This window comes from Mirounga angustirostris, unplaced genomic scaffold, assembly GCF_029215605.1.
Source record: "Mirounga angustirostris isolate CCGP_5_RB_7025 unplaced genomic scaffold, mMirAng1.0.hap1 SCAF_4, whole genome shotgun sequence".
NCBI lineage: Eukaryota > Metazoa > Chordata > Mammalia > Carnivora > Phocidae > Mirounga > Mirounga angustirostris.
Genome location: NW_026991712.1, coordinates 172,599,604 through 172,624,793, shown reverse-complemented (window position 1 = coordinate 172,624,793; position 25,190 = coordinate 172,599,604). Strand labels below are relative to the sequence as shown.

General features: G+C 47.6%; 1 protein-coding gene across 5 annotated transcripts in view; it reads right to left on the bottom strand.

Moving 5' to 3' along the window:
• The window catches only part of CNR2 (cannabinoid receptor 2), a 32,832-nt gene extending 8,737 nt beyond the window's left edge, over nucleotides 1–24,095 (bottom strand). Inside the window, exons 1-3 of one of the 5 annotated variants that reach the window (XR_008507903.2) lie at nucleotides 23,685–24,095; nucleotides 4,709–4,923; nucleotides 2,145–4,502 (exon numbers count right to left, since the gene is read on the bottom strand). The gene's annotated coding sequence lies outside the window, so the exon portion shown is untranslated. Of the gene's footprint in view, nucleotides 1–527; nucleotides 802–2,144; nucleotides 4,503–4,708; nucleotides 4,924–14,717; nucleotides 15,768–23,684 lie in introns of those variants that run through there. The other 4 variants (XM_045898451.3, XM_064589764.1, XM_045898450.3 and 1 more) reach the window with 4 other exon arrangements.
• Nucleotides 24,096–25,190: the final 1,095 nt, after the last annotated feature.

The following is a 25,190-nucleotide window of genomic DNA, read 5'->3' as shown; positions in this document are numbered from 1 at the left end:
TGGTTGACTTTGATAGTTTACTAACTGGGCTCCCTGCTTTTAACCAGACCCATCTTTAGTCTAATTTCAACACAACAGCTAGACTGATTCCTTTAAAATACTCCTCTGTCCAAAACTGTGTGTAGGGCCCATTTCATTCAGTGTAAAAGCCAAACAAGGTACTTAGAGTGGCCTAGAAGGCTTTATGTGTTCTGGCCCTATCACCTCTCTGATCTCCTTAATATCATGCTTTCCTTGGTCAGCCAGCTTTAGCCACATTGGCTGCCTGATGGGTCCAACCCCCTGCCACAGGGCCTTTGCACTGGCTGTTCCCTCTGCCTGAGCACTCTTTTCCTAGATATATACTTGACTCAGGCTCTCACCTTTTCCAAGTCTTGGCTCAAGTTTTACTTTTTCAATGACATCTTTCCTACCACTCTAATACAGTAACTCACCCCACCCTCCTGCTCTTCTGGTCTCCCTCACTCTGCTCTATGTTTTTCCCCCCATATCACTTATTATCTTCTGACATACCCTATGTAACTTACCTATTTATTATGTTTTATTGTTTGTTGTCTGTATATTCTACTAGAATTTAAGTTCCGTGAGGTCAAGGAACTATTTTGTCCTCTGATATAAGGTCTTAGAATAGTATCTGAGGGGCGCCTGGGTGGCTCAGTTGTTAAGCATCTGCCTTCGGCTCAGGTCATGATCCCGGGGTCCTGGGATCGAGCCCCGCATCGGGCTCCCTGCTCAGCGGGAGGCCTGCTTCTCCCTCTCCGATTCCCCTTGCTTGTGTTCCCTCTCTCGCTGTGTCTCTCTCTGTCAAATAAATAAATAAAATCTTAAAATAAATAAATAAAGGGACATCAATATTAAAAAAAAAAAGAATAGTATCTGATACATAATAGGTACTCAATAAAGAATTTTGGACTTGAAGTGAAATGAAATTGAATAGTGACTGATTCTAGCATTTTTTTCTCAGAAGCTGATAGATTAGGCAGACAACATACTAATTAATAGAGTGTATAAGATCTGAACATGCAATTAACAACCTGGATTAAATAGTCATATATGGAACTCAGCACCCAATAATTGGAGAATACACACTGTTTTCAACCAAATGCGGACATTTATCAAAACTGACTAAGTCTTGGGTGAAAAGTAGATTTCAATAAATTTAAAATAATCTGTAACATACAAACCATGTTCTCTGACCACAGTGCAAATTTGTTAAAAATATCAAGAACTTAAACAATATAACAAACTTCATAAGTACAAAGCTTTAAAAACACACTCCTGAATAATTCTTGGGTCAAAGAATCCTAAAGGGAATTAGGAAATACTTAGAATTGTAACAAAATCTGTGGGATATATCTGAGCAGCACCGAAAAGGAAATGTATAGCCCTTTGTGCTCATATTAGAAAAGAAAAAAGACGAATGTGCTAAACATCACAAAATTAGAAAAAGAACAACAGTGTAAACACAAAGAAGGAAGAAGACAGAAATAATAAGACCAGAAATTAATGACATAGGAAAGCAATGAAGACTAGAAAAAACTGGAAAGACTGAAGCCAGTTTTTTGAAAAAATAATGAAACAGGCAAACCTCCATTACATTTCTGAAGAAAAAAAGAGAACCCACACAGAAGAATAATAACGGCATGAAAAAGAAATGGTCGATGATCCTTTGAAAAGATGTCTAACCTCCGTAGCAACCACAGAAATGCAAGTTTCACTCCCATCAGATTGGTAAAAAAGCTTAACCTGATGATAGAGTGTTGGAGAAGGCGCGGACCAACGAGGACTTTCAGCGCTGCCCGGGGAGGGGGTAAGTTGGCATAACCACTCTGGAGAGCAGTTCAGCAAAATCTGGTGCGGTCCACGTGCGTCCGCCCTTGGAGGCATCAGCTCCACTCCTGGGAATGTGCTCCCGAGGGACCCTGACACGTGTGACCGAAGAGACGGCTACAAGAGTGTTCATTTCATTCTCTTATTCCATTCATTCATTCATTCATTCATTCATTCATTCATTCATTCATTCATTCATTCATTCATTCATTCATTCATTCATTCATTCATTCATTCATTCATTCATTCATTCATTCATTCATTCATTCATTCATTCATTCATTCATTCATTCATTCATTCATTCATTCATTCATTCATTCATTCATTCATTCATTCATTCATTCATTCATTCATTCATTCATTCATTCATTCATTCATTCATTCATTCATTCATTCATTCATTCATTCTGTGGCGACTAGGAAATTGTAAATGACAGGTGTCTCCCGTTGTGTCTTCCAGGGTCAGCGCCCGCCCCGCCAACATGGTGTACTGGGCGGGGACAGCCAGGGCGGCGCATGCGGCTCAGTTGGTCCGCCCACGCCAACATGGTGTACTGGGCGGGGACAGCCAGGGCGGCGCATGCGGCTCAGTTGGTCCGCCCACGCCAACATGGTGTACTGGGCGGGGACAGCCAGGGCGGCGCATGCGGCTCAGTTGCCGCTGCCGGAAGCCCCGCCCAGCTCCCCTGCTCCACCGGATGCTCCGCCATTTCCCAGATAGTTCTACTTGCTTGCCCTTCTGTTCACACCTTCGCCCCAGGCTTCCTTTCTCTGGCAGACCTTCCTTCTTGAACTTCCGTCTGGACTCCTCTTTCAATCCGTGAAGGCTTCCCGATGCCCCGTCTCTCAGGAAGCTCCCCGCCCTACCGTGCTTAGTTTGTAACCAGTTCCGCACTAGGCTTTTCTCCAACCAGATTAATAATGGAACTAACCAACATTTGTATGGACTTTAAATTCTACAGAATAATGTCCACAGCCACAATTTAATGTAATCCATACAACTTTATAATATAAAAATTATGGGTATTGGGGCGCCTGGTTGGCTCAGTCAATACAGCATGTGACTTTTATTTTTTATTTTTTTTATTTTTTTAATTTATTTTAAAGATTTTTATTTATTTATTTGAGAGAGAGAGAATGAGAGACAGAGAGCACGAGAGGGAAGAGGGTTAGAGGGAGAAGCAGACCCCCTGCTGAGCAGGGAGCCCGATGCGGGACTCGATCCAGGGACTCCAGGATCATGACCTGAGCCGAAGGCAGTCGCTTAACCAACTGAGCCACCCAGGCGCCCCAGCATGTGACTCTTGATCTCAGGGTTGAAAGTTCCAACCCCGCACTGGGTGTAGAGCTCACTTAATAAAATAAGGGGCGCCTGCGGGGTTCAGTTGGTTAAGCAGCGGATTCTTGACTTCAGCTCAGGTCATGATCTCGGGATCCTGGGTTCTAGCTCCAGGGCAGGCTTTATGCTCAGTGCAGAATCTACTTAAGATTCTCTCTCTCCACTCCTCCCCACCCCTGGCTGTGCTCTCTCTCTTCTCTCTAAATAAATAAAATCTAAAAAATAAAATAAAATAAAATAAAAATTATGGGTATTGTTATTTCACAGATAAAGCAGGCTCGGAGATGTTAAACCACTTGGCAAAGGCCCCACAGCTTGTCAAGGTCAGAGACTGGGCCTTCATTATTCCTGGGTCTTCAGTGCCTTGCGCAGTCCCTACACGTAGTAGGTGCTCAAAAACTCGCTAATGAATGAACCCCATTTGGATGGAAAGAGGCTGCCTCAAATGGAGTGGACCCCAAGTAAGAGTGTAAGGGGGAGGGCAGCACATCCTGTAGCTTGAAATTCCAACCTGGTGGCCTTGTTCAAGATACCAAATGCCTCGGGTTTCCCATTTCTCATCTGTAAGATGGGTTTCGTAAGGATTTAAGTAAATTAATGTAATACCTGGAAGTGCTTATTATTATTATTATGAGCATCTTCAAATGGGGATAATTCACCTACTGTGTGAGGTTATTAAGAGTAATACACCTGGCATATCCCAAGAGCTCGATAAATGGCAGTGCTTATTATAATCCAGTATATTTAAACTTTTTAAAAAAGATTTTATTTATTTATTTGACAGAGAGTGAGAGAGAGAGAGATCAAGAGAGCAAGCACACAAACAGGGGGAATGGCAGAGGGAGAAGGAGAAGCAGACTCCCCACTGAGCAGGGAGCCCAATGTGGGGCTCGATCCCAGGACCCTGGGATCATGTCCTGACCGAAGGCAGACGCTTAACCAACTGAGCCACCCAGGCGCCCCTGTTTTTAAAAATTTTAAGAGAGCAGAACAATTTTTACAATCGATGGAACCCCTATTCCTAAGTCAGGTAAAATCTGCGTTCATATCACCCATGCCCTCTCTTCCAGGCAGTCTGAGGAGCAGATCGAAAACCTCTCATCTAATTCAGCTCCATCATTTTAGCATCGAGAAAACAGTCCAGGGGTGGGGATGTAGTCTCCTGACGTCACCCAACAAAACAGCAGGGGAGCTGGAACTAGAGTTCACATCCCCCAAATCAGAAGACGAGACCCTTGCTCTGTAGGCGCAGAGGTGACCCTGCCCACAGAAGCTGAGAAGGGGCGTTGGCCTGAGACAGAGAGCAATGGCTGAGTGTTGCCAAAGTCATACCTGAGGTGAGACAGGAAACAGTGCCAGTTTAGTTCTCAGCCCTGGTCACGAATGAGTGACAGACAGTGCAAGGCTTTCTCAGTTCCCATGTCCCCACCCTGCCACTTCTGGAAGCTTCCTCCCTGCACCCAGCTGCCCCAGCCAAACTCCCCCTCTCTCCATAATTCCCTTAGAAAACAGCCCCCTCCTATCCAGGAATGGCTTACCCCACGCAGAGTCCAGCCTAGAAGAGGGATGCCAGCGTGGTGGCTGCTGGCATGTTGAGCTTCACCCAGGTCTGGTGTGGCCACCGACCTGTGTGGTGTCCAAATTAGGTAAGGGCAGGAAATGCAGGCCTTTGGATGGAGGGCCTAACGAGACAACATCCGACAGCAACAGGATGCACAGAGCACCAGGAAACCCAGCTCCCTGCCTGGTTTCCCTGTGGGCAGATAGAAATACCTTCTGGAATCAGAGTATCTGGCTCCTCAGATGGGCCTCCTTCCAGGGCAAGGACGCATCTGAGTACCCAGCACGGAGGGAGACTCTGCAAGGAGCACTTAGTTCCACCCTCTGCCATGGCTGGTCATGTGACTCTGGGCAAGTCCCTTCAACTTTCTGAGCCCCTTTTCTCACATACCAAATGACAAGGACAATACCTGTCCCATTCTCCTTGGAGAAACCAATTGGCGGATGGCCTCTCCCAGGGCTTTTTCACTGGGTCAGCTGTGATGGGGTCTCCATCCTTCCCAGGTGTGCAAAAGACTTTACGTCTGTGCCTTTGTCAGGGGAGAGGGTTCATATTTTTTATCCCTGTGTCAGGGGAGTTCCAAATAGTAGGAAGCACCGGGGCACACAAAACCTTTTTGTGACCTGGCTCAGTACAAAAGGATGATTAAAAGAGAACCGACCCACCAACCAAGTGCCATCCCCACCTAAGAACAATGCCAAAGCCCCAGAAATACCAGACACGGTCCGCTCAGACAGCATGTCTGTCTGTGCTCGGCGGGTGCCCTGCAGCCTGCAGCCTGACTTAGGCTGAGGGCGTGTTAAGGGAACTTTCAGGTGAGGGCGTGGGGGGTGGGAGGGCGTAGGGGGTTGCCCCTGGGGGGTTTTCCTACCTGAACTGAAAGTGTGAAGTGAAAATGAATGCTGTAGTGGGCGCCTGACATTTTACCACCATGAAGGCCAAGCCATCACAAACACAAAAACCTGTTTGGAGGCGCCTGGCTGGCTCAGTTAGAGCAGCGGTGATTCTTGCTCTCGGGGTGGTGAGTTTGAGCCCCACATCAGGTGTAGAGATTACTTAAATAAACAAAACTGTAAAAAAAATAAATAAAAATAAAAGCCCGTTTAACCTGCATGACCTTCTTGACCTGCTTCCCAGCAGGCTGGGCTCTTGGTGCTGTGTCCAGCTGTAGGAAGGGAATCATGGGGGCTTCCTTCCACATTTCTTCTCTCAGTTCCCCTTGATGCTTAATAGCACTTGGCTGCAAGTTGCAAGGAAATTCTCTGGAGTTTTGGGCTATAGGCTATTGTCCTTTGCCCAAATCTTATCTTTTTTTTTTTCAGGTCCTATATTAAGGCCACCTTCTCCAGGAAGCCTTCTCTGATTTCCCCCAACCCATCCAGGTGGATGAAACTCATTGAGTCCTGCTGCATGGATCCCCGTCAACCTTCTATTCTTTGTGTGTGTGTGTTTTTTAAAGATTTTATTTATGTACTTGACAGAGAGAGACACAGCGAGAGAGGGAACACAAGCAGGGGGAGTGGGAGAGGGAGAAGCAGGCTTCCTGCCGAGCAGGGATCCCGATGTGGGGCTCGATCCCAGGACTCTGGGATCATGACCTGAGCCGAAGGCAGATGCTTAATGACTGAGCCATCCAGGTGCCCCTACCTTCTATTCTTTGTATCAATAATATTTGTCTCATCTTGCTTCCTGGACTGTGAGCTTCTAGTTTTGAGAGTAGAATCTGGGTCAGAGAGTGATGACATCTTTGTATTCTAGTCCCCCTCACACTGAAACAAAGTTCTTTTAATGAGGGGTTCCAAGCTAAGCTAAGCAGCCCTTACGGAGGTGGAAGTCAGCCCCAAGAAGCAAGACAATTAGATGGCCTCTGAGCCACCACTCCCTGTTCCCAAGCCATGACAGACATTGCCAATTGGTCCCAGTCCCTCTCATCCTGAGCCTCACCATGAGCTTCTCACCATAACACTGCTTACCCAGGGAACCAGATATCTGGAAAGAGGTGGGAACCACGAACAGCAGGTCTAAAGCAGAAAGTGAACTGAAAGATTGGCAACTGTCCAGGTTCTTGACCTTGTACTCTGGAGGAACCTAAAATCTCTCCTGTGGTGTAAGTCTCAGGAGAAGTTTATTGATGCGAGGCAAAATACGGAAATTGTCCTGGGGAGAGATGCAAAGGGCCGCCCAGACTGATTTATTTCTTTTCTTTCTTTCTTTCTTTCTTTCTTTCTTTCTTTCTTTCTTTCTTTCTTTCTTTCTTTCTTTCTTTCTTTCTTTCTTTCTCTCTCTTCCTTCCTTTCTTTCTTCTTTCTTTCTTTCTCTTTCTTTCTTTCTTCTCTTTCTCTTTCTTTCCCCTTCCTTCCTTCCTTCCTTCCTTCCTTCCTTCCTTCCTTCCTTCCTTCCTTCCTAAGATTTTTAAAAAATGTATTCATTTGACAGAGAGAGAGAGTACATACAAGCAGGGGGAGCAGCAGAGGGAATGGGAGAAGCAGACTCCCTGCTGAGCAGGGAGCCTGATGCAGGGCTCGATCCCAGGACCCTGAGATCATGACCTGAGCCAAAGGCAGACTCTTAACTGACTGAGCCACCCAGGTGCCCCCAAGACCAATTTTTTTTTAAAGATTTTATTTATTTATTCATAAGAGACAGAGAGAGAGAGAGAGAGAGGCAGAGGGAGAAGCAGGCTTCCCGCTGAGCAGGGAGCGGGATGCCGGACTCAATCCCAGGACCCTGGGATCATGACCTGAGCCGAAGGCAGAAGCTTAACCATCTGAGCCACCCAGGCGCCCGAGACCAATTTCTTTAATACGTTTTTCCTGGGATTTCCAGCATTTGAGTACAGGGCCTAGCATAAAGTAGGCTCTTAGATATTTTAAAATCAACTTATTGAATAAATGAATAAATGAATGAATGAATGAACAAATGTCCATTGGGAAAAAAGCAGGCTTCTTCAGAGAGACTTTCTGTTTTCTTTTCCGTCCACTGCCAGGAAGCTCAGAACTAAGGTTGGTTCCTGATTCATTTCTTCTTCTTCTTTTTTTTTTTTTAGTGGTTTCTAATGCTTTGCTTTTATTTCTATTGCCCTAATTCATAATATAGGCCACCTTCAGTCCTTTAAGGAAAGAATTTGTAATTTATAGAATTGGCACAAAGGATCATCTTTTTTTTTTTTTTTAGATTTTATTTATTTATTTGATAGAGACACAGTGAGAGAGGGAACACAAGCAGGGGGAGTGGGAGAGGGAAAAGCAGGCTTCCCACTGAGCAGGGAGCCCGACATGGGTCTCGATCCCAGGACTCTGGGATTATGACCTGAGCCGAAGGCAGATGCTTAACGACTGAGCCACCCAGGTGCCCCTACAAAGGATCATCATTAAGGCCGTTCTCAAACGTCTAGTGGTTGGCAAAGAAACTCACTCCTCATGAATCTGTCCTGTGGGGCTGGAAGATTCCATCCCAAGTCTGCTGTCCACTCACCATTCATCACTCCCACCCAGGAGTCTTTGGGGCCACCGCCTGCTGTCTGGACATTCATTCTCCCCGGACCTTTCTTCCTCATCTGTCTGTATCATCTCCAGCCTCCCTCCTGGGAGGAATTAAGCCAAATGGCGCCTGAGGCCTCTTTCCACTGTAGCAAAGGTTAAGGGCCAAGACTTTGGAATGAAACCTCGCTGGCTTCACATCCCAGCCCTGCCTTGGGTGGGCTGTGTGACGTGGGGGCAAGTTACTCAAACTCTCTGAGCCTCAGTTTCTTCATCTGTGACTGGGGAAATTATTACTACCCGAATTCTTGATGTGCTGATTAAATAATGATGTAAAATAATTAAGCAGTAGTGTGGGTGCCCGAGTGAACTGTAGTGTGTTTGTGTGTGATGTGGTGGAAAGAAAAGGGTCCCAAGTTAGGAACTGGATGCTCAGGGTTTGAGCCTGGCTCTGGCACCCTTCGGTTCTATGGAGAAGTCACTTTCTCTCCCTCTCCCCAGCACTGCTATCTGAAAAGACGACCGGAGGATAATGATGATGAGGCTTGACACTGGACTAGCGCTCTCCACACATTTTCTCATTTAAACCTCAAAACAACCCTGCAAAGCTGGCATTATTATTTTCTGTATTTTACAGATGAGGAAATTGCAGTCCAAAGATTTAAGAAACTTGCTGGGGGCCCCGGGAACCAGCACTCTTGTTCATTCCTTTCCTGTTGTTTTACATTCTTTAATTCTTGGTAATCAACTAACTAATCTGAAATCTCCCCACAGGGCAGTTTTGTAAGTGTTTTCAAGTATCTTCTTCCTTTTTTCAGCTACCTTATACTCCAGCAACTTCCCTTTTAGAGAATGAGCTAATAATGCCCATATCATATTCGACAGTGTGCACAGTGGGGGAGGGCTCGTGACTGTTATCTGAGGCAGGTAGCATTTCTTGAGCAGACAGGTTCAGAGAAGGCACATCACCCCAAATTCGCAGCTAGAGGTCACAGGGACAGCTGGATGCAGGCTGATGAATGAATTAAACCTGGTGTGGGCAGTCAGGCCATGGAGAGATGAGGAGAAGCCAGAGATGGGTCAGACATTTGGGGAGGTGATGCTCATGCACACTCCCCTACCCCTTTGTGATAGAGCGAATTAATGTGCACTTGTGCATCTGTTTGCTTTGGGGCCTGGGGCAGTGAAGAGGAAAGCATGTTACCATTTCTGGCCTGGAATTTGGGATCCGACCCAGTGTACTGATTCCCTTGGTACACTAACTTGCAAGGAGACCTGGATTTCCATCTCCTGCTTCCGTAAAGACAGGTAGTAAACAGATAAGGATCAACTGAGAATAAGAAGGGGCGCCTGAGAATAAGAAGGGGAGCCTGGGTGGTTCAGTCGGTTAAGTGTCTGACTTCAGCTCAGGTCATGATCTCGGAGTCCTGGGATCAAATCTGATATCGGGCTCTGCGCTCAGCATAGAGTCTGCTTCTACCTCTCCCCAGCCCCTCCCTTGCTCATTCTCTCTCTCAAATAAATAAAATCTAAAAAAAAAGAGGAATTTACAGACAGAGGTTTAAGAGGCAGCCTCAAGTCACAGTTGTGAGTTCTGATTCTGTCTCTTACTGCATCCGTGGTCTCTTGGGCAATTGCCACACCTCCCTGAGCCTCAGCGTCCTCATCTGTAAAATGGGTATAATGAAAGTACCTCCACCATTGTGAGGAGTAAATGGGGAAGGTGGCATGTAGCAGATGAGTAGCACAGTGCCTGGCTGACACTTAATCTACCCTCAATAAATGTTAACCATTATGTTTATTGTCTATGTGCTGAGCTCTCTGAGGATCATGCCCAAAACGAAAGAGTAAAATAAAATATAATGAGGGGGTCGGACTGGAATGTCTCCAGTCTCTTCTGACTCAGGAACTGCTTCAGAGTAATATATCATGTTAGAAACCCCAAGCGGAATTAGTTGAGCCATTTCATGATTTTGTATGGCCTGTGAAGAAGGAAGCAATTTTAAGTCAAATGTACTATTTTCAATAAGCGTATCAGTTCAAAAATTTCCCTCACATTTATTTTAAACCATTTAAAATATATGCATGATGGGGCTCCTGGGTGGCTCAGTCGTTAAGCGTCTGCCTTCGGCTCAGGTCATGATCCCAGGGTCCGGGGATCGAGTCCCACATCGGGCTCCCTGCTCGGCGGGAAGCCTGCTTCTCCCTCTCCCACTCCCCCTGCTTGTGTTCCCTCTCTCGCTGTGTCTCTCTCTTCAAATAAATAAATAAAATCTTTTAAAAAAAATAAAATATATGCATGATGTGTGAAGATAAATTCTTTTTTTTTTTTAAAGATTTATTTATTTATTTGAGAGAGAGCGAGTACATGAGAGGGGGGAGGGTCAGAGGGAGAAGCAGGCTCCCCGCTGAGCAGGGAGCCCGATGCGGGACTCGATCCAGGGACTCCAGGATCATGACCTGAGCCGAAGGCAGTCGCTTACCCAACTAACTGAGCCACCCAGGCGCCCGTGAAGATAAATTCTAACTTCTCCTCACTTTCCAAGTGGCCTCTGTGCTTGCTCTACTTTACATAAATGACAGAAGAGAATGCATGGTTGGTGAACACATTTTGAAGTGATGTTTTATTGGGGGACCAAATGGACATTAAAATAGGCTGAGATGTAACAAGAGAAGGGAAATCACTTTCAGGACCAGAGGGTTTAAATTCTGGCATTTGATGCTTAGAAAGCCGATATGTACCTTTTTAGAAGAATCTTAATGTTTGTCTTATGCAAGAGAAAATAGATCTCAGGTCCCTGCGGGCAAGCATCTCTCTGCATGAGCCCTGCAGGTGTAGATCACCTATATGTCTGACACAGGTGATGAAAGAGCACATATTATTTTCTCTTTTTAACACTGTTTGAAGTTTTGGGAAGTGCAAGAATTTCCCTGATAAGCTATGTAAGAAATGTGATCAGATAAACACGATTTATGAATCTTGAGGGAAATTTGCAGGGGAGGTATCAGCTTCCTTCTCCTTATTTCCTTGTGTTTCTGACATCAGAGTTCCTTTTGCATCCTGACTTTAATCACTGGTTCATTAAGGGTATAAATTAAATAATAAACGATGAAGAATAAGACCAACGTAAAAGCATGTATCAGCCAAAGCCACTGCAGTGGCCAAATGATAAACATCCTGGTTGGGAGAAATTAGATTGTCATTTGTTTGATTACCACTAACTTCTGCTTTTGACTCTTCTGTTTATCCTAAGACGCTCTCACACTGAGAAAAATATCTTTTAAGTAGCAAAATAATTATTCACTAATTTTCAAAAGAATGGAACCAAGCTCCATGACCTTCTAATGGTGTGAACCTTCTGGAACACTTCCCTCCCTGTTGGGCAAAGCTAGTGGAAAGTAGTGAAAACACAGACCTGGGCTTGAGTCTTATCTCTGCCATTTACCTGCTGTGACTGAGCCTTGGTGATCTCATCTGCCAAGTGGGTACTATTAAGATAGGACTCATGTGAAGTCTTGGAGAAGGTCCATGAAACACCTTGCACCCCCTCCCGGTTCTCAGCAGGCTCCCGTCTCCTGCTTTCAGCTCTGTCAGATCCCCCCAGGACCCAGACAGATCCACGGAGACACACAGAGGACGGATTCACTGTCTAGCAGAGGCAACATCGTGAATGCAGCTGTAGTTCTCAGAGGAACTTTGGGGTGGACCCAACCCCCCAGGGAGAGAAGGGCAGAGGGGAGGGGGGAGCTGTGGTGTGAGGGGCTGCCTCTGAGTCACTGTGTGAGCAGAAGATTGGAGGCCTCATCTGTAAGAGTAGGAGCAGGTAGGGGAGGAGAAGAGAGGCAGCAAAGCCCACAGGACGCCCAAACCAACTCATTTCTGCCCAGAAGTCTCACCAACACTCTCCTGATTTGGATGGAGCCTCCTTTCCCACACTTGGCTTTAATGAGACGGGGGGATCCTCCCCTTCTGGTCTACCCCACTGATCTGTCCTTTTCTTTCCTTGGCATTTGGGGTCTTCACTGCCTGGGGGTGGGGCAGGATACACCCCATGCTCTGTGGACCCTATCTCTCCAGAGGAGATGGAGGGAAGAGGGAATAATGGTCTTAAATTCTTTCCTGAGCTCAGCTGGAAGAGGGCTGATGGTTCCTGGAGCGTGCATTGCACCACAGCCCTTTCGAGGAGCTCTGCACGCCCATGTCCCTAGCTGGTTCTCACTGCAGTATAGCCAATTCTGCATTCAGACAGCCCCGGGTTTGACTCTTGGCTTTGCCATTTACCACCAGCTGTGTGACCTTGGGCAAGGTCTTAATCCTGCGTGAGCTTCATCTTCTCACCTCTCAGATGTGGGTGGTGACAGTGTGTCTCTCTCAGGGCTGTTGAGAGCACTGGACAAGGCAGCAGTGCTAACTGAGCTCCAGCACGTAGTGAATGCGCCGTAAACGTGAACTTAAGAAAATAAATGAGCTCCCCTTTGAGGCAGGTTGGTAATGTTTTGCTTCATTTTTGGAGTTGGAGAAACTACGGGTTAGATGTGAGGGATGCCTGGGTGGCTCAGTCGGTTCAGCGCCTGCCTTGGGCAGTTGGGGCACTGCCTCCCAAGGCCTACCCAGATTCCCGGGATCGAGTCCCGCATCGGGCTCCTTGCTTGGCGGGGAGTCTGCTTCTCCCTCTGCCCCTCACCTTGCTCGTGCTCTCTCTCTCTCTCAAATAAATAAATAAAATCTAAAAAAAAAAAAAGGTGATGTGGCTCATCCAAGGTTCACCTGATGCCTTGGTGAGGGAGACTTGGGTTTTCCACAGGATCCCGTGATCAATAGCACAAGTTTTGGAGTCCACAGAGCTGGACTTGACACTGGATGCACTCTTCCTTGGCCAGGCGACCTTGAATGAGTCACCATTGCCTCTGAGCCTTGATTTTCCTCTCTGTAAGATACGGCTGCCTGTCTCCCTTCCAAGAGCAGCCTTGGTGTCTCCTGGCCCAGGGACATTTTGCAGGGGTTGAAAGCAGAAGCTATCTGAAGACCGCCCTTTTTTTCGGTTCTTTGTGAAAACCTGAGTTCAGTGAGAAGGTTAAAGCCAGAATCTCAGGTGGCTGGGGAGAAGAGTGATCCAAAGCCAAGGATGCAGGAGAGAGGGTCCCAGGGTCACAGGTCCCTTGAGTTTTGACATCCTGGGCTCTGCTGCCTTGAGGAGGTGGTGGGGCCTCTGGGTGAAGTTACCGGCTGGTAACCCAATCCTGAGCTTAAACCCAAGGCACAGTGATTTCAAATCTTGGCAAAGAATCTGGACTCTAGGCACATTAGGGAAGTGGACAGGGCTGGACTTTAGGGGTCAAATCCCTTTGGACAATGGGCATCCCTTATAGGGGGAGCCAGGGTGGCACGAAGGCCAGGTGCGTTCCCTTGTTCTGTGCTCTGTATGAGACCCTAGGATTCGATGTGCAATGCTGGAGAGTGAGAGAAGCTCACTACACACTGAGACTCCATTTCTGACCAGCCCAGTAGGGTGAGAGCTCTGAGTCCCATTGAAGGTGCTGTAATAAGAATGAACGAAAGAACATTCTGTGTACATCTGAGAGCACAGGGTAAGAGTAACAGGTGCAACGAGATGTGGAGGGAAGAGAAGAGACCCACTGGAGGGCTCTGCTCAGCTGAGCCGTGCTACCATTTTGCCCACCTTAACCATCTGGTCTTAACCCACCAAAATGTGGTTCACTGGTAGAAATTAATGCTGGGGCCAGGGTCGTTGGGGCACTGCCTCCCAAGGCCTACCCAGATTCCTCTCGAGCCCCTCCTCTGCCTCAGTCCTGGCCTTTGTGTCCTCAAGGTGTCTACCTGCCACCCATTTGAGGGAAAAACAGCTTGCAGCCTTGTCATCCTTATCTCTACTCGCCAGCAGCGGCAGACGGTGTGAGGATCAGAATCTCCACCGTAGCCGTTTGCCGAGCCCGGGAGCCCATCTGGCCCCAGCATTATCCAGCCAGCCCTCACCACGGGCCCGTGAGTGCTGGTCTCGGGCCCAAGGTTCTCAGAAGAGGGAGCTGAATGGGAAAGAGGGGGACTGATTTTCTTGAGGCCATGGGGTTACCAGTGCTGCGATTCCCCTGGGTGCTGGTGCAGGGCACGCTCGTAAACATTACTGGCTTGCTGAGCAGAACCTCCATGGAGCGGAGCCCTGGCCTCCTGGGTCTAGCGTGGTGCTAATGCCAAGCTGCCCCATCAGGCTGTCTGCATGTCGGTGACTACCTCCTTCTGTGCGTGCTGATTCATGGTCCTGTCCGAGGGCGAGGACCGCACCAGCCCCGAGCCATCCTGTGAGTTGTCCTCATACACCTTAGGAGTCCTCCTCATATGGTATCACTTTCCTGGTCCCAGACAGGCCCCCCAGCTTCTTACATCCCGGCAGGGGGACGGGGTAAAGTAGGAACACAGGTTTCATACAACACAGGTTTTCTGAAATGAGGAAGAGGCCCCAAATAAAGCAACAACAGAAAGCTACTCACGGTAGTCTGTGGCTGAGCTCCCTGACCCTGCCGGGCGCTGAGGAGTCCTGGTGGTTGTGTGTCTAGGAGCTGGCCCTGGGTCCCGGTCAGAGCTCCTGTTCAACAGCCACCCCAAGGCAGCTTTCTCTCGCTTTTACTCTTTCTCACAGATGAGTGAGCATGAGGACGTCTGGCCTTCCGTCCCTGTCACCACTTCCCCTCTGGGTCGCCCCAGTGCCACAGGCTTCTTGTGCCTGTAATTGAGCTCTTTCTCACAAGGAACTCTGGCCAGGGCAGGGCATAGGTATAGGTCCTGGAGTCAAGGGACCTGGGTTCTACTCCAGCGGAGCTGTTGTGACCCTGAGCAATTCATTTCATCTTCCTAAACCTTAGTTTCTTCATCTGCAAAATGGAGGTACTGCATCAGCCTTACGCAGACCACCTGGAAGGACATTCCATTCCGATCCCTCTTGCCTATCAGATCAGAGCTTTGAAATCCAATGCCTATAGGCGCCCGCCAGATAACAGAGATGGGTGAAGGGTGCTGGTATGGTGCAACAGAGAGCGGTGGGGACTGTGGGGGGACGGGGACACGTGACCCAGTCAAAGGCGCTGGCATCTCTCAAGGACAGCCAGACTTGCTGCATGGGAATGCAGACCCAAGTGCCAGTTTCCGAGCATTTGGAACATGTGCCCCATTTTCCAAGAGAGAATAGAAATCCCGACTTTTATGTAATGGCTTCCAATTTTAGAATGTTGACCACAAAGTCAGATCTTTTAAAAAGGCTATGTGGGTCAAAACCAATCCCATTTTTCATTTATATTTGCTAGACCACGGGCTCCCTGAAGGCAGGGATCTTGTCCCTCATGCCCAGTCCTGGGCTTAGTAAATACACAGGTACCTGGTCCACATAAAAGTGTTTTCAGACCTGTTATCAGATAGAATACATATTTTCAAGTTTTTATTTAAATTCCGGTTAGCTAACATACAGTGTAATATTAGTTTCAGGTGTAGGATTTAGCGATCCCTCACTTACATACAACACCCAGTGCTCATCACTACAAGTGCCCTCCTTGCTGCCCATCCCCCATTTAACCCATCCCCCCGCCCACCTCCCCTCCAGCAGCCCTCAGTATGTCCTCTATAGTTAAGAGTCTGTTTTATGGTTTATCAGATAGGTAACATGAAAACCTACTTCTTCCTAGGGGTACAGAGATGAGTATGATAAGGTTCCTGCCCTCCCTGGTGAATGGCATTTGATTATTTCGTCAGATCTTTTTACTTACTGCCCCCCTATCCCAGACCCCAAGGGATGGACCTGGGCCAGTGGTTCTCAGGAAGGGAGATTTTGCCCCTGAGGCAGAGCTGCCAGATTCAGCAAGTAACAATATAGGATGACAATACCGGACACACACAAACTAAAAAATTAATTGTTGTTTCTCTGAAATTGAAATTTAACTGGGCATTCTGTATTTTCTCTGGCAAACTTACACAGAGGCGACGTCCGGCACCATCCGAAGCGGCACCGCTGGGAGGGTTCTACTGACATCCAGGGAGTGGCGGCAGAGAATGCTAGAAAACATGCAAGGGTGTGCTCAGGCTCAGTGTCCACAGTGCTGGATGCCGAGGCCCCACCGCAGCCGGCGGTGGGGAATGGCGGGCTGAATGCATGAATGATGCTCGAATGAACGAATGAATGAAGGGAACAAAGAAGATACTTTAAGACTAAGGGGGAACAAACACCAGGAATCTGGGTTCTAGTGGGGTCTCGGCTCCTGTCCGGCTGTGACGTCACTTCCTTTGTCTCACCTGTATTTCCCCATTCCTAAAATGAGGAAGTTGGAGTTAATTGGTGTTTCTATAACTTCTGCATGCATTGGAATCACCCAGAGGGCTCATTAACACATAAATTGCTGCCTCTCCCACCCTAGATTCCTGGCTGAAGTCAGCTCCGGGAGGCCTGAGAATCTGCATTCCTAACAAGTTCCCAGGGGATGCTGTTGGTCCTTGGACACACCTTGGGTAGCCCGGCCGGTGGCTCAGGAAGTCTGTTCTCTTTTTCCCCAGACAGGGCTAGGTGCATCTGCACAGGAGGGCCCAGGAGCTGATTTTCTTTTTTTTCCTTTTTTTTCTTTTTTTTAAGATTTTATTTATTTGCGAGAGAGAGAATGAGAGACAGAGAGCATGAGAGGGAGGAGGGTCAGAGGGAGAAGCAGACTCCCTGCCGAGCAGGGAGCCCGATGGGGGACTCGATGGGGGACTCGATGGGGGACTCGATGGGGGACTCGATGGGGGACTCGATCCCGGGACTCCAGGATCATGACCTGAGCCGAAGGCAGTCGCTTAACCAACTGAGCCACCCAGGCGCCCCGGAGCTGATTTTCTCAAGCTGGTTTTTCCAGTGTGGACAGCCAGCTTCACCAGCCCATGCCCTGTGAGACTCTGCCACCTACTGGATGCATCTATCCCATGCTGGGCCTCAGGCTGTGCTATATTTAGCTCCTGAGGGAGGGAGGAACATTCAGGGTGGCGTCTCTCCCAGCAGGCCCCGGGGAAGCAGCCTTTGTTAAAATCTGGGCCATCTGACCCCTTCAGATGACTCAGTTTCCCATATGCATGTTGGTGCCTGAATTAACCTAGGAACATGAAAACAATGTGCACTTGCAAGCACGTGGGATAAGTTTTGACCAAACTGTTACTCTTTTTAACTTTTAAAAACCCGATGTCCAGCTATTTGAATTTACTAAAGGCAAATGCTGGTGGTGATGCGTATATGGAAAAGGATTGTGTATCTTTACAAAGTTCTACTACAGGTACTCTTTTAGGTGGTTGCCTAAGGCATGTTTAAAACGTGGTGATTCACTTATCAAGCTAAGAAAAGAACCCAAACCAATAGCACCGTCGGCAAGCATGTGCTGAGACAGACACGCTCGGACACTTAGTGGGAGCGTGACCTGAAAGTAAGCCGACAGCAGGTTTTACAGTGAGGGCTGGTGGTTTGAGTGGAGCCTCTGGAACTGGTCTAGACCTAGGTTTCATTGCTGGCCCGGGGAGAACCTATGTTCTGTGTGTCAAAGCACTTTCTTTTTCTGGTCTTAATTTCTTCAACTGGAAACAAGGAGCTTGAAGATGGTCGGTGTTTCTCAGACTTTATTTTTTTAATTTAATTTTTATTCTTCTAAAGATTTTTACTTATTTGAGAAAGAGAAAGAGAGAATGAGAGCATGAGCATGAGTGGGGGGAAGGGTAGAGGGAGAGGGACAAGCAGACTTCCTGCTGAGCCCGGAGCGCGAAGAAGCTCGATCCCAGGACCCCAAGATCATGACCTGAGCCAAAGTCAGACGCTTAACCAACTGAGCCACCCAGGCGCCCGATGTTTCTCAAACTTTAACTTCATCGGAATCAGCAGGAGAGCTTCAAGCGCTCAAAGTACAGAGATGCTGATTTGACAGGTCCAGATGGGCCTCACAGTCCACATTTCTTAATCAGCTCCCTTGTCACCTATGTGACACCTGGGTCGTGTGCCCCTCCAAGCCTTAGCTTCCTCACCTGGGAACCTTCAAAGGGTGATTGCAGGTATTATGTGAGACAGCCCCGCACAAAGCTGTCGTTGCTCTCATGTATCTTTTTTTTTTTTTTAAGATTTTGTTTATTTATTCATAAGAGACAGAGAGAGAGAGAGAGAGAGAGAGGCAGGCTCCCCGCTGAGCAGGGAGCCCGATGCGGGACTCGATCCCAGGACCCTGGGATCATGACCTGAGCCGAAGGCAGACGCTTAACCATCTGAGCCACCCAGGCACCCGCTCTCATGAATCTTAAACATGCTCATAGCATTTGAAATAGTAATTAACTTATAGAAATCTATTTTAAGAAATTAATCATATGATCAAAGATGGTTACATTGGTATTATTTATGATAGTGAGAACCAGGAGCCATTCTAAGCATTCCATAATAGAAGAATTATTTAATAAATTATGGTACGTCCTGTGCTGAAATGTAATGCAGCTATTAGAAATTGTTTTTAAAAAAATCACAATCACTTTGGAAAATGCTCACAATATAATATTAAGAGAAAACAGCAAAAGCTTGGATATTATGAGATGATATCTACATGTTAAATATATGAAGAGGTGCTCAACAGGGGCAGGGGTGGGAGGTAGGGATTTGGGGTAGGGGGTCAGGTCCTTTCCCCTCTCCCTTCTATATTTGAGCCACTGGGGTCTGGGGCCTTATTTCAGTTTCTTAAAGATGCCCCACTTTCTCCATCCTCAGGACCGTTTGCTGTTCTCTCGACTAGAAATGGCTTCCCCCCATCATTCAGATGTGAACTGCAATGCCATTGCCTCCCCTGGGAAGCCCTCCCTGACTACCGAGGCAAGGTTAAGCCCCACTGTCATAAGCACTTCTTACACTATAATTCTTGTCCTTCCCTCTCACATGGCTGTCCACCCCATCACAGCACAGGTCTCCCTATCGTATTCACTGCTGTATCCTTTGCAATTGGCTGTGGTGCCTGGCACCTAGTACGTGCTCAATAAAATATTGTGACCAAGTAGACTTTGATGAGGTCACTCAAGTTTTATTTGGGAGGCAAGTTGGAAGACTTGGTGGGCATCATGTTAATCCTTAGGCAATGCTGTCCTCAAGCTCTGCAGACCTTGGGCAAGTCCTTTTCTCTCTCTGGGTCTTAGTCTCCTCTAAAAGATGAAATGATAGGGTTTCCAGGAACGACAGATAGATTTTAGCTTCAGCGCCAAGTCTGGTACGTTGGTGGTTGTTACCCAACCATAGTGTTGAGAAGGATTCTGAAGCTGAGTACAAGCTCAGTAGGAAAATGTGTCTGATCAATTAATCAATTAATGAGGTCTGCAGTGGCGTAAGAGGGGTCACAGTAGTCCGCAGGCCAGGTTTTGTCATCCTTGGGATGTAATTCTTAAGGTGTCCAGGGGGTCAGGGTTTAAACCCTTAAAGAGGTTTAAGGATCTGATAAAATTTAAGGCCAGTATGGCAAACGCAGCTTGGTGCAAGGGCAGGTGGAGAGCTGGTTGTAACTTCAGAGTGGAGTGGCCAGACTATAGGATTTCTCAAAAGAAGTGGAATTCCTTGATTTTGTAATCGAACACGGTGAGGGGCAAACAGCACACGTCCGTCCGTGGGGCTGGATCTGTCCTATGCGCCCTGCCGGCTCTGGCGTTTCCTGTTGGGCCCATTTGCTCCCCCTCCTGCCCCTCCCAGCGAGGATAGCTGGAAACTTCTAGATGAATACACATACCTCCCCTCCCCAGGGGTACCTCCTCTTTTCCAAGGCGTTGCCTTTGTGTTTCAGAAGAAGGAAACATGTGACTTCACATCCCTTCACAGCTCCCCCTGACATCCCTCAGACTCAACCTTGGTTAGTTGTGAGGGTTTTTTTTTTTTTCCTGATTATGAAAGTAAACAGTAACAAACAATGTCCACAGAGTTGTCAAGTTACAAAAGAGAAGACGCAGAGTAAGACAGGTAGGACAGGACTATTTTTGTAGATTAGAAAACACCTGCTCCTACAAAGCAGTGCAGCACAGTTTACAAGGATACATTAAAGTCAAGGAGACTTAGGGACCCAGGAGGTAACGCAGAGGGGTTACCTGTGACAGGGGAGGGAGGAAAGGAGACAAAAGAAATTCAGTACATCAGTAAAATTGATACAGCAGAGGGCCCTTGCCCAGAGTGCAATGATGGTGAGCTACAGACCGAAGGGGCCTGCTTCAGACAGTAAACTCGCCCAAGGGTCCCCCAGAACAAGTAATAATTTTCAAGGCAGACATTTTTTGAAATTTAGAAAAATATAAGGAAGAAGACAAAAATGCCCCCAGAACCTGCCACAGGGGAGGAGGTGGCCATCACTAACTCTTAACTGTGTTTCTTTCTAAGCTGCCATGCATCCAGGCCAGGGGTGTTGAGGGACTCAGCATGCCCAGGGGGGCCCTGGGGACAGAGGAGAGAGGACAGTTGAAGAGATACCTTACAGCGGTGATCAACAGAACTGGACTTTGGAGCCAAACTTTGGGCTTGGGTGCTCAGCCCCCGCAGGGGGGTATTTCAGTCTGTTCTTTGCCCTTGTGGCCAGCCCAGCCCTAGCAGTAAACAACCCATGCTATAAATAACCAGCGTGGGCTGGGGTGAGTGCAGATCTGAGCCTCGAGACTCTCAAAGCATTCATTAATAGCCTGGGCGCTCATCACGGGCTCAGACAGCGGTTCAAGCATAGGCGGGTAACACCCCGGCATCTTCAGTAACAGAACGCTGGGTATGGATTTTTGAGAAGCAGGATAGCACACCGGTTAAACATCTGGGCTCTAAGCACAGATGGACCTGGGCCTCTATTCCCAGTTCTCCCGGCGAACAGCTGTGTGACCTTGGTCAAGGGACTTGATTTCCTTAAATCTCAGTTTTCCCACCTACTGATACTACCTAGCATTTACATGCTAGGTATATAGCATATAAATATCAGGGACCAGGGACGAGTGGAAACACAAGATACATAAGGTAGAGAGAGATCTTGTCACTGACAAAGACTCTGATGGAACTGTAGTTGGGCTCCTCTGAACCCTTTTTCCAAGTTGGCCTTGATGTTGGCCCCTGTCTTGTATTAAGTCTGCCCAGCCAGGTCTTAGCAAAGAATCCTGCTAAATCATCCCCCCACCCCTGATGCTCATTAAGTTCCTCATCTCTCACCTTTGATGTCCAAGTCCTTGGCCTGCCTTCAGCAAGAACCCTGTTAGGTGGTTTAGAGTGCCCCTACGCTGGAGGTCTCCTGTAACCGACCCCTCACCTTGCTCCTTGGCTGTGAATCCCCAGCTGTCTGTCCTGTACTGGGAGTAGAGCCCCATCTCCCACCCCTAACGCAGTATTCTTCAATCAAGTCTTCGCTACTCTTTTTTATTTTTTAAAAAGACTATTTATGTTTGAGAGAAAGAGTGAGAGCACATGAGCAAGAGAAAGCAGGAGGTGGGGAGGGACAGAGGCAGAGGGAAAAGCAGACTTTCTGCTGAGCAGGGAGCCCAATGCAGGGCTCGATCCCAGGACCCTGAGATCATGACCTGAGCCAAAGGCAGACGCTTAACTGACTGAGCCACCCAGGCGCCCTTCCCTACTATTTAAACAATTATCAGAATACTTTTTTTTTTTAAAAGATTTATTTATTTATTTATTTGACAGAGAGATAGAGAGAAAGAACAAGTAGGCAGAGAGGCAGGCAGAGGGAGAGGGAGAAGCAGGCTCCCCGCCGAGCAGGGAGCCCGATGCGGGGCTCGATCCCAGGACTCTGGGATCATGACCTGAGCTGAAGGCAGATGCTTAACCGACTGAGCCACCCAGGCGCCCCTATCAGAATACTTTTTAACATCCCCAATCTGAAACCAAAAATTTAAAAGTTAACTCAGGAGAAAACTGGTATCAGTCAGTAAATCCTACACTTGCATTGTAAACTCCATACTATTCCGGTACCTGGCACAAAGACCCAAACCAGGGTAGGCCCTCAGCAAGGGTTCATGGAATGAATAAAAGTGAAGTGTCCCTCATGAAAAGACGCTCAATGTCACTGATCACCAGGGACATGCAATTTAAAACTACGATAAGATGCCACCTCACACCTGTCAGAATGGATAAAATCAAGAACAACTGGTGTCGGCGAGGATGCAGAGAAAGGGGAACCCTCTTGCACTGTTGGTGGGAACACAAGCTGGTGCAGCCGCTCTGGAGAACAGTATGGAGTTTCCTCAAAAAGTTAAACATAGGACTGCCACGTGATCCAGCAATTGCACTAGGGGATGTTTATCCAAAGAATACAAAGATACTAATTCAAAGGGATACATGCACCCCAATGTTTCTAGCAGCATTATCTACAGTAGCCAAACTATGGGAACAGCGCAAGTGTCCGACTGATGAATGGATAAAGAAGATGTGACACACACACACACACACACACACGCACACACACACAATGGAATATTACTCAGCCACAAAAAAGAATGAAATCTTGCCATGTACAGTGATGTGGATGGAGCTAGAGTATTATGCTAAGTGAAATAAGTCAGTAAGAGGAAGACAAATGCCATTTCACTCATATGTGGAATTTAAGAAACAAAACAAAAAAGCAGAGGTAAAAAAAAAAGAGAGAGAGAGAGAGGCAAACCAAGAAACAGACTCGGAACTCTAGAGAACAAACTCATGGGTACCAGAGGGGAGGTGGGTGAGGGATGGGGGAAATAGGTGATGGGGATGAAGGAGTGCACTTGTGGTGAGCGCAGGCCGATGCAGGGAAGTGTGCAATCACTATATTGTACATCTGAAATAATATTATGCTGTCTGGTAACTAACCGGAATTTAAATAAAAACTTAAAAAAAAAAAAGTGGAGTGTCCTTGGGATGGTAAAACTAATAGGGGCCAGAGTGTTGAAGAACCGAGTTCGGTCTGCTCCGTCAGCGGGGGAAGGTGGGACGGAGTGTAGAGAAGGAGCCCTGTGGGCAGGAGGTCGGTGTCCAGGTCCCTGTTCTGCCTGAGCTGCCTCTCTGAGCCCCAGTCTTCTCAGTTGTAAAATGAGGAGGGGTTGGTAAGAGGTTTGTTTTTTTTTTAAATTCTTTTTACGTGTAATCCATGACAAATTCGTTTTACATCATGACCCAGTCCACCTCTATTACTTACATACTGTATCTAAAATTGCAAGGTCAATTTCAGGAAATGGTAATAATCCTTATGATGTGGGATACCCTCTGACATTTTCATTTCTATCTTCTTTACTTCTACTCTATTTCATTTTTAAAAAATGCTCTTTGTAGCCAAAGAAACAATTCTGATCACCCACTGCAGGGTCACGATCTGAAATTTGCAAACCATTCGTTAGAGGGCCTCAGGTCTCCATCTGAATTCGAGGCTGCCCACGTATTCCTGCCTCCGAGTCTGGGTTCTGCCCTTCTGCCAGCCTGCAGGCCCATCACTCCTGCTTACCTCTTTGATCTTGACTCTTCCAGGCCTAATCCAAGTCCTTCCTCCCACAGGGGGTCTTCTCTATCACAGCACCAGTCCCAGTTCTCAGTCTGGCTTGTTTTTCGTAAAGGGTCCTATCTACCATTTCTGTGCTCAGGTGTCTCCACCTGTTCTTGGGACAGTGGAGGAGTTAAAAAGGCCAAAGACACATTCAGGGTCCAGGTGTTGAGTTGGAGTGAGCAAGACTCAGTGAATAGGGACGGTGAGAAGGCAGCTTATGAGGGGGTGACAACCTCCTGGAGGTGGAGGAAGCCCTCATTTCACTCCCCAGCTGCACCCCTGCCTGAAAGAATTCAGGGGAGTGGAGGAAGGGGAAACAAAGGGTTGGGGACAAAATGAGCCGCTAGGCTGGAGGAGGAGCAGGAAGAACTGTCCCCTGAACAAAGAGGGGCCTACATCCAAGGTCCCAGTGCAGGGGTCAAAGGAAATGGGTCAGAGGGAGGCGCTTCCTGCCGCCTGGCTGGCTGGGCCCCTGGTGATTAAGCAACCCTGAGGTCAGCAGCTGCCGTTTCCACTCTGGGCAGAGGCCAAAGTGTCCAGTCGGCTGAATACTCCTGACCCCGAGTTGGCTCGAGAAGTATGGATTGGTTTATCTTGAGCCTTCCAGGAAAACAAAGTTATTTCATAGTATTAAATCATCAACTGAATAGTGACAAACACCCTCCCCTTGACCAAACTCTATTCAGGCTCCCCTGAACTTCTCAGGCCTTGACTTTTGGGTTTCTGTGCTCATTCCTGCATTGTCCAGTTGCAGTAAGAATCTCATTAGGCCAGGTTAACCAGAATCCCTCCTTACTCCTGCTGTTTCTTCTCTGTCATTTTTTTTTTTAAAGATTTTTTAAAAATTTATTTGAGATAGAGAGTGAGAGCGAGAGTGAGAGAGAGAGAGAGAGCACAAGCAGGGGGAGCGGCAGGCAGATGCGGAGGGAGAAGCAGGCTCCCCACTGAGCAGGGAGCCCAATGCAGGGCTCGATCCCAGGACCCTGAGATCATGACCTGAGCTGAAGGCAGATGCTTAACTGACTGAACCACCCAGGCGCCCCTCTTCTCTGCCATTTTTTACCCATGGACCCCAACCCTGCTGCCCCTTATCACCTTCAATAAGTGTTGTGAATAATTTTCTTTAACAATAGCTTGCAAGACCCACGAGTGGACATAGGAGACAATCAACAAACGGGGGTGGGGGGTGGGGTGGGGAATCCCAGTGCAGGGATGAGGGACCAAGTTCTAGTTCTGGCCTCGTCGTGGCCATGTGATCTTGAACAAGTCTAGGCCTTAGCTCCCTCTTCCGTAAAATTAGAGAATGGGATGGGCTATCCAGGTCTGACTTTCTCCTGTTACTGAAATGTGCATGGAGTTCATGGAGTGCATGAGAGGAAAATGATAGTAATCGCCATGTGGTGAGCTTGTACCAGGCACAGAGCTAGACTCACCACAGATGTTTTCTCATCTCATCCTCACAACACT